The 11,495-nt window shown below is 35.1% G+C and overlaps 1 protein-coding gene and 1 long non-coding RNA gene across 8 annotated transcripts in view; one reads left to right on the plus strand and one right to left on the minus strand.

The window, feature by feature from the left end:
* The window catches only part of LOC117175240 (heterogeneous nuclear ribonucleoprotein K), a 374,225-nt gene that overhangs the window by 230,472 nt on the left and 132,258 nt on the right, over window positions 1-11,495 (minus strand). The gene's annotated exons all lie outside the window — the stretch shown is intronic.
* Window positions 1-11,495, plus strand: part of LOC117175243 — a 225,958-nt gene that overhangs the window by 46,045 nt on the left and 168,418 nt on the right. The gene's annotated exons all lie outside the window — the stretch shown is intronic.

Raw genomic sequence — 11,495 nt, forward strand, 5'->3', positions numbered from 1 at the left:
TCTCATCCGACAGATTTGGTCTTCCGAACTGTCGGCGAGGAACAAAGTATCTGCAACGAACATCCTTGCAGTCCCGGTACTACTCTATTCATTTGGAGTAGTCTCATGGACGAAGAACGAGCTCAGATCTCTTGATATCGGGACAAGAAGGTTATGCACATGAACAAAAGCATGCATCTTAAGTCTTCCGTTCCGCGACTGTACATCTCACGCCGTCAAGGGGGTCGCGGAATATTGAGTCTTGAATGTCTTCACAACAGGATTATTCTGGGTACAGCACATAGAGTTGCAAATGGAAGAGACCCTCTTCTTAAAATGGTCAGGAATCACGAGGAAGCAGGCAAAGGAGCATTTCTGTACAAAGCAGCGGAGGAGGCTGCTGAAACACTCGGACTTAACTTCAGTATTAGGTGTGAGCAAAATACATCAAATCTTATCTATCTCCAGTACTCACTCCTGAAAGCCCGGATTAAGAAAGCACAAAAGAAAAACTTTCGTGAACAGCTCCTAGATAAGAGGATGCACGGTATCTTCCACAGAAATGTGAAGGATCAGTCAATGTCTTGTGAGCTAACGTTTGCTTTCCTTAAATCGCCCGGATTGAAGTCTGGTACAGAGGATTTCATTTTTGCATGCCAAGACGGTGTCATTTCCACCTTAACATACCGTCGCCACATTTTGAGCGAAGACATTCCCGATGATAGCTGAAGGGCGTTCCATGCACACCCCGAGCATTTAGCTCACATACTATCTAGTTGTCCAACACACGCGGGAACGACCTACATTCAAAGGCACAATGCGGCACTAAGAGTACTTTATTACCATCTCTGTCACTCCTACGGCATTCACCTTAATATCGCTCCTCTAAATGCTCCTAGGGAAATTGAGTCAATTGTCGAGAATGGGAAGTACCGTATATACTGGAACTTTATATTCTCGACAATTGTTTCTGTTGCTCACTCGAGGCCTGACATGGTTCTTCTTGACTTCGAGAAGCGAACCATGTTCGTTATCGAATTTTCGGCTCCAGCTAACAAAAACATCATAGCCAAAGAGAATGAAAAGAAAGAGAGGTATCGAGACCTTATAAGGGAGTCGCAACGATTGTACCCGGAATATTCTGTTAAACTGAATTACATGGATAACCTAACTTCAATTTGCGAGATTACAATTTTCAGAAATATGTTTATAACTTATTTAATTTGGGGCATGCAATGAATCAGAATAATGTAAACTATCATTCGATTTAACTTTTTTATTAAAATTTTCATTATCATTATCATTTCCACATCAGCTAAAATACATGTATGATAATATAAAAATGTTTGCCAACATGTGCTTGAAATAGCATTAGTTTTAACTAATAAACTTATTTTGCCATTGAACAACGTTTTAATAGAGTATAATATGGTTAAACTTTGAACCTCATTTTCTCAATTCGACAGTTGAGGGACAAAGCGCAGTATAACTTTAGGGCCAAGATTTTAAACCTTTGACTCAATCGTATTTTTTCATTAAAAAAGAGTTACTATACCAAAATATTTTGTCTTTTTTTATCTTTAATTTACAGTTTTGCATATTAGACTTAAAAGTCTTACAGAAGTTCAAAAAAATTTCGTTATAAAAAATACGGAAGCACTGCCTTCAAAGAATATCATAATTTTTTGTAATTGTTTAATAATTTCCGCCCCACCTTTTTAGCTTACATTTATGATCCAGGGATATGCATATGCATTATTTCGAGGTTACGCCTTTTTTCATCTCTGCCTTTCCGATAATCTGGAAATTATTTATGAAATAAACTTTTTTGATTGCCCGCAAAAAAGGTTAGTTCCGGGAGATTAGTTACTATGTTTATTTGTAAGTCTAAGGTTTTCGGCCAAAAATATTGTCTAGTTTGGAAGTAATGCTCGGGTGAATTGTAACACACATAACCTCGAAATATACACGCACGTTGTTAGCAAAATCAAAAATTTTTTGACAATAAACGCAAAAAACGTGTGTGGGGACGTCCGTTAGCATGTTCGCTATCATTTCCTAAATTTTGAAGGAAAAATATTTTTTATCCTAGGAAAAAAGCCGGGGGAATCTAACACTGGCAAAATCGACAATTTTCTAAGTATCACATGCCCTTGACATAACGTAAAAATAAATAGAAATCAAAAATGCGCCGATCAGAGATATCCGCGTTGATACATCACTGGCTCTAGTTTTCATAAATTGGCAGAAAATTGAAGTTTTGATAGTTCACAATAAAAAATTTCATATTCTAACCGTAAAATTTTCCTAATATTTTTTTATTTATAAATATAGTTACATGAGTCAATAACGTAAGCAATACAAATATGGTAAATAATCATAAATTTGCCATCAGAAGTGAAACAGGACTCGCTCGGTCGGTAAATTTATCTTGTTTAAGCACATCGTGAATAGTCCAAGTACCGATCCCGCACTTTCAATAAATATGTACATGGCCATTATCCCAAGATTTCTAATGAAACATTGACATGCAAAGATTCCTGTAGTTAAATTGAACTAAAATTATTTTAGAGATTTAACGAAAAGTTTTCGCTGCGACAATCATCTTCGGAAATTCCCAAGCCGAAACCTTACGTTGTTATTTACTTCACGCACCTACTAACTTTATAGCACATGGAGATTCTTAAACACTGCGTCTGCTGTCAACATTATTTTGACGAATAAAGTGTTCTGAATCAATAATTTGGCCATAAATTTGATCATTAATCTCCTGTATCATCTTTCTGGAGTACTTTGTAGGCGTAAGTATGTCATAATTCACTATTTATAGTCGCTTCTTTAAATATAAAGTCAGCATGTGACACTTTGTCTGTGCATTACCGTCCTACTGGGTAATGTCAGGTACACTTTATACATTAATCAATTACCCTGACGGACATTACCCTTACCCTAGCTGACTTTACCCCGTTTACCGCCAGTTTTTTCTGTGTTTATCCCACGAAAATTCATTGTGGCTTGAGGGGGGGGGGGCTGCACAGTAAAAAGGAAACCTTACAGTCCACACATATTTTGACGGAGGTTTGGGTGTGATCAAAAGAAAAACATCTGATTTTGGCTAAAAGAGTTCTACAGTAAATCTTGTTAACCCTTATATTATCACGTGGAGAAACTGTGTGGTCCTGTCAGAAATATACAGAGCGTATCACAGTGGTCCAGGAATGGATTTTCGCGGTCATATTCGTTCAGAGGCAGTCGTTTTTAACCGATTTTAAGTTTTTTTTTCCAAATACTCAGCATTAAATTCCCGACATACGTAAGGAAAGCGATTTTTTTTTGTTTAAACAGATTGCTGTGTTAATAAATATGACGAAAAAGATAGGAAATTTCAAATAATTATTTTTTATTAAAGTGAAAACAACGAATCTATATTCTAATTCGTCGAAAATGCATGCATAAATATTCACCGAATGTAAATAGTTTGTTTAATAAACGAAACATTTGTGGTAAACAAATTTTATAAACAAATATGTGGTGTGTCCTTTTTTATCAGAGCAAAAAAAATTTTTCTTGAAAACAAAAGAAATCACCACAGAGAACTATATGATAAAAACAGTATTAAAAATGAATATTTATAATTTCTATAAACAAAATACGTAAACATATTGTCGAAATGTACATTTTCCGAGGAACTTTTTTTTCAATCACATGATACTATTATGGACAAAAGGATATCACAGTAATATAAATTAAAACTTTTAATTATTAATTGTAATTTTTATTAACAAATAATATAAACAAATTGTCCAAATTTGGATTTTTCTGTCGAATTTTTATTCATAGTTATACAATACTGTTAAAGTCTGAGGAATATAAAATTGTTACAGATGTTACATTTAATTGTTTACTGTAATCGTTATTAACAATTTACATAAACAAATTCTCTAAATATGAATTTTTATTTCGACTTTTTTTTGCAAGACAGTGCTATTAAACGCTCAGGGATACAAAATTGTTATAAATCTTAACTTTTAATTATTAACTGTAATTGCTATTAACAAATTATATAAACAAATTCTCCAAGTATACATTTTTTATTCGAAATTTTTCTTTCTCAATCATGCAGTACTGGTAAAGATTCAGAGATACTAAATTATTAGAAATGTTACCTTTTAATTGTTTATTGTAATTGTTACGCTCAAAATACATTAATAAAAGCACTATATTAAATTAACAATTTCGGAGACAAAAAAATGATTATTTGATAAACAGTGACTGAGATTTACTAAAGGTTTTAGTTATTTTACTCTTCTTACACCAAAAGCAAAGACATATTTCACTTTTTAAATAGAAATTCATCTCTGGGATGCAATTTTTTAGCGGTCTTCTTCCTCAGATGATCATTTCCGAGGTGTATCATGAGTGGATCAGAAGTGGCCCACAAATAATAGGCGAAATCCAAATTGTTAGCTGTTCTCGAGCATTTTAGAGTGCGGTACTCTCTACAAGATTTAATATCCTTATTTCTTGCTTCCTGAGCTCCTCCTGAGAGTTTCCTGATGGGCAGTGTGGAAGATGCTAATGCCTGAAAGATTATGTACAAATTTTCTATGCGATCTTTATTAACACCCGTGATTTCGCTGACTTTTTCGAAGTTTTGAAAGAAGGTCCTCGCAGTCTTGCCATCGCGTAAAGATTATCTTTTAAAGAATGGGAAGCTAAGGGGATAAAAGGCACTACTCTAAGCAAGAAAGGCCAAAATAAAAAAGAGTTAAGAGCGGAGTTGGGGATAATTGTAAATGTGTCAAAACAAGGATCTGGTACATCCAATAACGGCAATACTACGAGGACATTCTTTCAAAACTTCGAAAAGGTCAGAGAAATCACGGGCGTTGATAAAGATCCCATAGAATGTTTGTAGATAATCCTTCAGGCATTAGCATCTGGCGAAGAATTGGAACCTTCGACATACGAGGAACTCGTTTTCGCATCTACTGACATTTCCGTCAGCAAGTACCCATGGTTTTACATGCCAGCCACAATACATATGATTTTGATTCACGGTGCAAAAATAATAAAAGCTTCCACACTGCCCATCGGGAAACTCTCAGAAGAAGCTCAGGAGGCAAGAAATAAGGATATTAAATCTTGCAGAGAGTACCGCACTCAAAAATACTCGAGAACAGCTAAAAATTTGGATTTCGTCCATTATTTGTGGGCCACATCTGATCCACACATGATACACCTCGGACAAGATCATCAGAGGAAGAAGACCGCTAAAACATTGCATCACAGAGCAGAATTTCTATTCAAAAAGTGAAATGTGTCTTTGATTTTGGTTTTAGAAAAGTAAAAATAACTAAAACCTTCAGCAATTCTTAGTGAGTGTTTATCAAAAAATCAGTTCTTTGTCACAGAAATGGCTAATATAGTGCATTTATTAATGTATTTTGGGCATAGTAATTTTGAACATTCATTCTTACTACATTTTTTTATTATATAGTTATCTATGTTAATTTATTTTGTTTTTAATAATAAAAAAAAAGTTTGCGCTGATAAAAAAGGACAAACCACATATTTTTTATAAAATGTGTTTACAACAAATTTTTGGTTTATTAAAATTTTTTTTTACATTCTGTGAATATTTATGCATTGTTAGCGATTCAAATTAATATTAATATTGGCACCACCCGTAAGAGGGCGTAAGCGTCAATTGGGTGAACCATGAGCGGGAGCGTCAGTCGCTTGCGAATTGTCGAGACGAGAACTGGATCCGAGTCCGTGAGCGATAAACCGAGCGTGAGCGTATTACATATTAACCGAGCGAGTTTATTGCTGTTTCCAAGAGTTTACTCAAGTTATGTATAAGCTGTTCATTACTTTTCTTTAAATATATTCTTCATTAATACTACTACTCGGGAGTTCGGAATTATTCTAATTAAACCTCTCCCATCTACCAGCGTGGTATGAGCGTGACTGTGCTTCCTTTTGGTGTTCCCAACATTTCAGAAGTGGAATTTATCGATATCCCTGGAATTCTCGCGCGGCGTGTAGACAGTGATTTCCATGAGTGGTTTTGTGGTGAAAATAACCTGTGAAATCAAGTGAATTTTTTTTTCGAGACGCTTAGAATTCAACATGGCGGCTACAACGCCCCAAACAGCCGGTTAAAATTGCTGAGTCATACGTTCGTTCAAACAAAATAGTTGAAAGCAATGTGATCCCACACACCAAAATAACATGATGCTGCCTACATCTCCCCCAGTTATTAGAAGTGCAGGAAGAAGATCCGCAGGAATCGGAAGAGGATGGACTCCGGGTGGGGCAGCAGGAGGGATATTACCGCGGCCTGATAATTTAAAAGCATCCAATGACGTAAGCGAAGGAAGAAGTACCCAATCTCAGCCTACTTCCACATGCAACGTTCGATGTGATTTGTGCGGATCGGGCGATCCCCCACCACCCGTCAAAAATCCACTGGGACGGCTGCCACCACCATAAAATTCAACAATGGAACAAATGGTTTGGATAATGATGCAGGAGAGTCAACGACGTGAGGCGAGATTACTCCAATTAGTAGAAAATCTGTCCGTGAATCCGAATCACGAGGCTAGTTCATCGGGTCCTGCAATCTTAAATGGCTGTGATGCAGTACCAAATTACCACATAATGCCCGATCTCAGCAAGAGCATAGAGGTTTTTAAAGGCGAATTGGGATCCTCTCGTGCTAAAGAGTGGATCGAAATACTGGATAGCATGAAAAAACTCCACCACTAGCCAGACTGTGTAAGAAGAGAGAAGATGCCTTTTTATTGGAGCTACCAGCTGTTAGTGCGGGAATGTCTCAATTTCGTTCTGTGAATTCAGAAAGCATTCAACTGCGGTCAATTTATTTTATAAAAGTGATCGGAAGTGAGACCGAAGAATTAAATATTCTTGTTATAAATGTGAGCGACAGAATGGTGTCATTAAAAAAAGATACCACACTCTTTCGAGGAGAAATGTCATCGTTACCCCCTCTCCACGTGTCAACACATGCAAGAAGATCTCCTGTCACCGAAAAAGAGCTCATCTACGAAAGTACCCGGCGAATGAAATTATAGATAATCTAGTGAATATTCTTAATGAATATTACGTTGCGATTTCGAGAAATTTGGCGGAATTACGTTGTACTTCTTTGATCGAAATGGAGGTCAAAGAAAAGGAGGGTAGTACTTCTCCATGGAGTGAACCACGTAGAGCGAGTAATTCTGAGCGTTCATCTTTCAAAGAAATTTGAAGTGATTACTGAAAGTTAGGTCTTGAAACTGATACGCAATCTCCATACGCCAGCCCTGTATTAATTGTTAAAAAAAACTAGGCGAATGAATTACTCCTTACCGGATATCGATGATCACTTGGCAACGATAGGTGGCAGCTCAATGTTTACTACGTTGGATTTAGCACAATGCTACATGTCGATTTTTAATGTCGAGTGTAAATTATCAAGGTTATGAAATTTCGAAAAAAAGGCATTAAAACAAATAAAGACAAAATTAAAGGAATCCTAGAATTTGCTGTACCGAAGGACGTGCATAGTCTGCGACATTTTCTAGGCATGGCAGGTTACCTGCGTCGTTATGCATACAAATTTGCGGTAGTGGCCGGACCTTTGTATGATTTACTGAAAAAAAGTCGACCCTTCGAATGGGGAGAAGCTGAGAAAAATTCGTTCAATAAAATAAGCGAGAAATTAGCTATCGAACCTGTCTTAAAATGCTACTCATCATTGCGAGTCACTGAACTGCATACGGATGCAAGTTCAAAAGGCTTAGCGGCCATGTTGCTTCAAAAAGCGGATGCCCTAAGGTTTCACCCGGTATATGCGATTAGTCGACGCACATCGGAGCCAGAGAAAATCTACCACTCGAGTAAACTCGAGCTTTTAGCGATCATATGGGCAGTTACTCCATTGCGAGTGTGGCTCATAAGTAAAAAAATTTTAAATTGTCACTGATTGTAGGGCTTTGTTATATCTAAATACGCAGAAAACAAAAAACCTACAGATCATTCGACGAATTTGCGAAACACAGAACACGCGGAGTAGGACGCAGAGACAAAACGGATGTGCGCGCATGGCTGCATGTTTTATAACCTCCAGATGTTACGAATGAATATCTGAAGATTATAAGAATTTAACATCTTGAGATTATTTTTGGTAATATCTTCATATATTAGGAAAACATTATAGATTATACACGATAAATACCTTTCGTTACGGGGTATTATCCTCAACTTGTACTATCCACTTCGTATAATCCACTTTTCTCAGTGCACATACCATAAATTAAGTTACCTAATGAATTTAAGGCAATCCTGAAAGCAATTTCAATTAAATTTTAAGGTTTACTTTTTACTGCGAAGGTTAAAGCAAATATTGCTTAATATAAAGTAGGGTAAGGGGGAGGGGGGCAGCACCAACAAGTTAACAGTCAATGATTTTTTTCTTTTTTTAAGTTAATAAGATGTTGAATTGATCCAGTTTTTTCTTATTTCGAATTTTACATTATATTATATTTCTATAAGTATTAATCACATCAAAAAAACAATGATTTGGTAATTTCATTATTTCTAACATGCTGTATTTCGTCGGCTTTGCCCCTCACCTGAGGGCAAAGCCGTCTGCAGCTTTTTATGAAATTCAAAACATATAAAGATAAGAAAATATGATGGTTTGCTTCTGTTGTATTTTATGTACTGGAAAAATTACGTTTAAAGATGCCCAAAAAGAAGAATAAGTAATTTTTACTAAAAATAGAGATAGCTGTAATAAAACCTGTTATTCGTTGACATTTTGCTGGTAAAGGACTATACGCAATATTTCTACTGTATCAATACAAGACAACTGCATACCGACCGGATTGATAATAATAATATTTAATATTTTCTTCCATGTAGCCCACAAGATAAGTTGCTGTTCTACATTGCCGATCATTTATCGACGAAACTTTTGACACGTGTTTGACCTAAGCACTTGCCAATATTATTTTCATCATGCTTGCCTCCCTGGCCAAACCTCACTTATTTATGAGATATATTATATTTTGGACTTGAATTACGTCTAATTAATATAATAAGATTGTGTGATATTATTTTATCTCTCAAAATATTAAATTTTTATACGGTAAGTTTTGTCAATAGAGTTGAAAACTTTATATTTCTGTCAGCGAAACTTCCATTCTCTCGTGGTAAAAACTGTTTTCTGTATAATTTTTCTCTTGCAACGTCAATTTTCAAGATTTTAGTAAGTAACAAAATCTCTCTTATGAAATAGATTTATTTGATGCAAAGTAGAACTAAAATTGTTAAATAATAGCCATGCTATAAGGAAAATCACCTTTGCCCCACTGGTTGGCGCGCTGCCCCCCTTTACCCTATACAATTCTATGATTTAGAAAAATTGTGGAAAATAGACTTTAGACACAGCGCCTTTAACTGCCTGTAAGTCCGCATAGATTATATCATTACTCCAGATTAATCCAGAACCATCATCGCGTTTTTTCACTCGAAAGAAATCACGTCAAGAATTCGTATACGCTATGTTTCGATTGGCTTCTTTGATCTCGATTGTCTATGCGGCGACTACATATCCAAACAAGAGGTGAAGAGAGAATGTGGCTTCAGATATCGAGAAGTTCCTTTTTTTAAATTTCAAACTGTTTTTTATTATAGGAAAACGGGTTTGACAAGAAACGTGGGTTTTCATTGTGTATGATGAAAATTCTTCTGAAACACTTTTGTTCAACAAATTTTAATTTTCAATATTTATTTGTTTTAGAATGCAGAGCAATCCTAAAATTCCTTTTATACTCAAATTAAAATGCACCTTAAAAATCCGAACCCCTTGCGTTAGTTCGCGACATTAGCACAACCTAGATTTCAGATCGCACTACTTAAGTATATAATATTTAATTTAACCCTCGAAGCCCCCACTCTGGTTTTACACCTTTTTAACAAGTAATCTTTTGGATATGATTTAGAATATTCTTGATGGCCGAAAATTAGCATATAGATTTCGGTTCAATTAATTATAAAAATGTTACTTTGTTCAAAAGTTATAAGCAAATGAAATTTGTCGGTGCTCCAGACCAAGTGTGGGTAAGTAAGGGTAAAAAATATGTGTAGTCTCCGGGGGTTAAATTAGTAAAACTTAATTACATTAAAAAAATTTTCAATTGACTGAAAATAGAGAACAACTTTAAAAAGTAGTATACTACAGAGGAATATTTTTAAAATAGAGGAAACAGAATAGGCTGTAATTCCAGGGTCTTTAATTTTTACATTTTTTTGCACACCCTTGATTTTCTGTGCAGATCCTTATTATCATCAGTGAGTAGAGTGATGATTCTAATTCAAGAAATAAACACGTTATAAAAAAAATGCATACTTTATTTTGAAATTAGAATATTCTCATCAAAGAAACTTTCAGAAGCGCGAGTGAGGTTGATTAATAAAAAAAAGTCCCCTATAAAGAAATAAATCAATTTTTTAAATTAAGGGCATGCTCTTCATTGACCATGTGACCAAACTAGTCCCCGGTTATGAGCATTTTTTTTTGGTGTTCACTGTGTCCACACGGATTCAGATATCGTGTTTAAACTTTGGCAGATAAAATAAAAAGCACTAAAGAACGTTTGTATACATCAATATATTGGTAATTTTAAAGAAAGTTCACTTATAAATCGATGAAATAGGATATTACCATTCGAGTTATAGCACTTTGCAGATCATTTTTGGTTTGATGCATTTTAGATTTTTTGATTCGCTCATATTGAGCAGTGGCACCAATTTTATACTAAATCGTCTAAACCTTGAAAAAAATTAATATAAGCAATAAAATTTGCACATTTGCTGCAAATCGACAAATAAGTACCTGCACACACGTAACCTATAATTATTTTTTGGACCTTTTTAGCGATTTCTAGCGGAGAAAAACAGAAACTTTGAACGTCGATAAAGTCGAGTGCAAGTAACTAAGTTCGTTCATGAAATCTTTGTGTAAAATGATTTTCATTTTTTGGTCCTAAAAATAAAAGATAAATTTCAAATTGGAAACATAGCAACACCAAAAATGTTCTAAAATTTACTTGTCGGAGTTCTCCAACCAACTTCCATAATTCTTGACGTTGAATCGATCAGCTGATAACTATTGTTTACAGTGAATCAACCAGCGGGACTCAGCGTCGGACGGGCCTTGTCTTTCGCCCCCGGGCGAAATTCTATTTTTATTGGTTTTGTTATTAACTTAGAATTGTTTCATAACAGTACAAAAAATCCACAAGAATATATAACCATTCGAAAATTTTAATTATTTTCTGAAGATGCACATTTCTCAAGATGGGACTTGGACGGATTTTCGAGTATCACATTCTAAGATGTTCCTTGATTGTTTTAAATCGAGGCATCTACTTTATCGACATTAAAATTTTGTTTCCTATTCCTATAGTATTTCACTAGAAAACTATTTTCGTATTTATAAA

The sequence above is a fragment of the Belonocnema kinseyi genome, chromosome 6 (genome assembly GCF_010883055.1).
Source record: "Belonocnema kinseyi isolate 2016_QV_RU_SX_M_011 chromosome 6, B_treatae_v1, whole genome shotgun sequence".
In the NCBI taxonomy this organism is placed as follows: Eukaryota; Metazoa; Arthropoda; class Insecta; order Hymenoptera; family Cynipidae; genus Belonocnema; species Belonocnema kinseyi.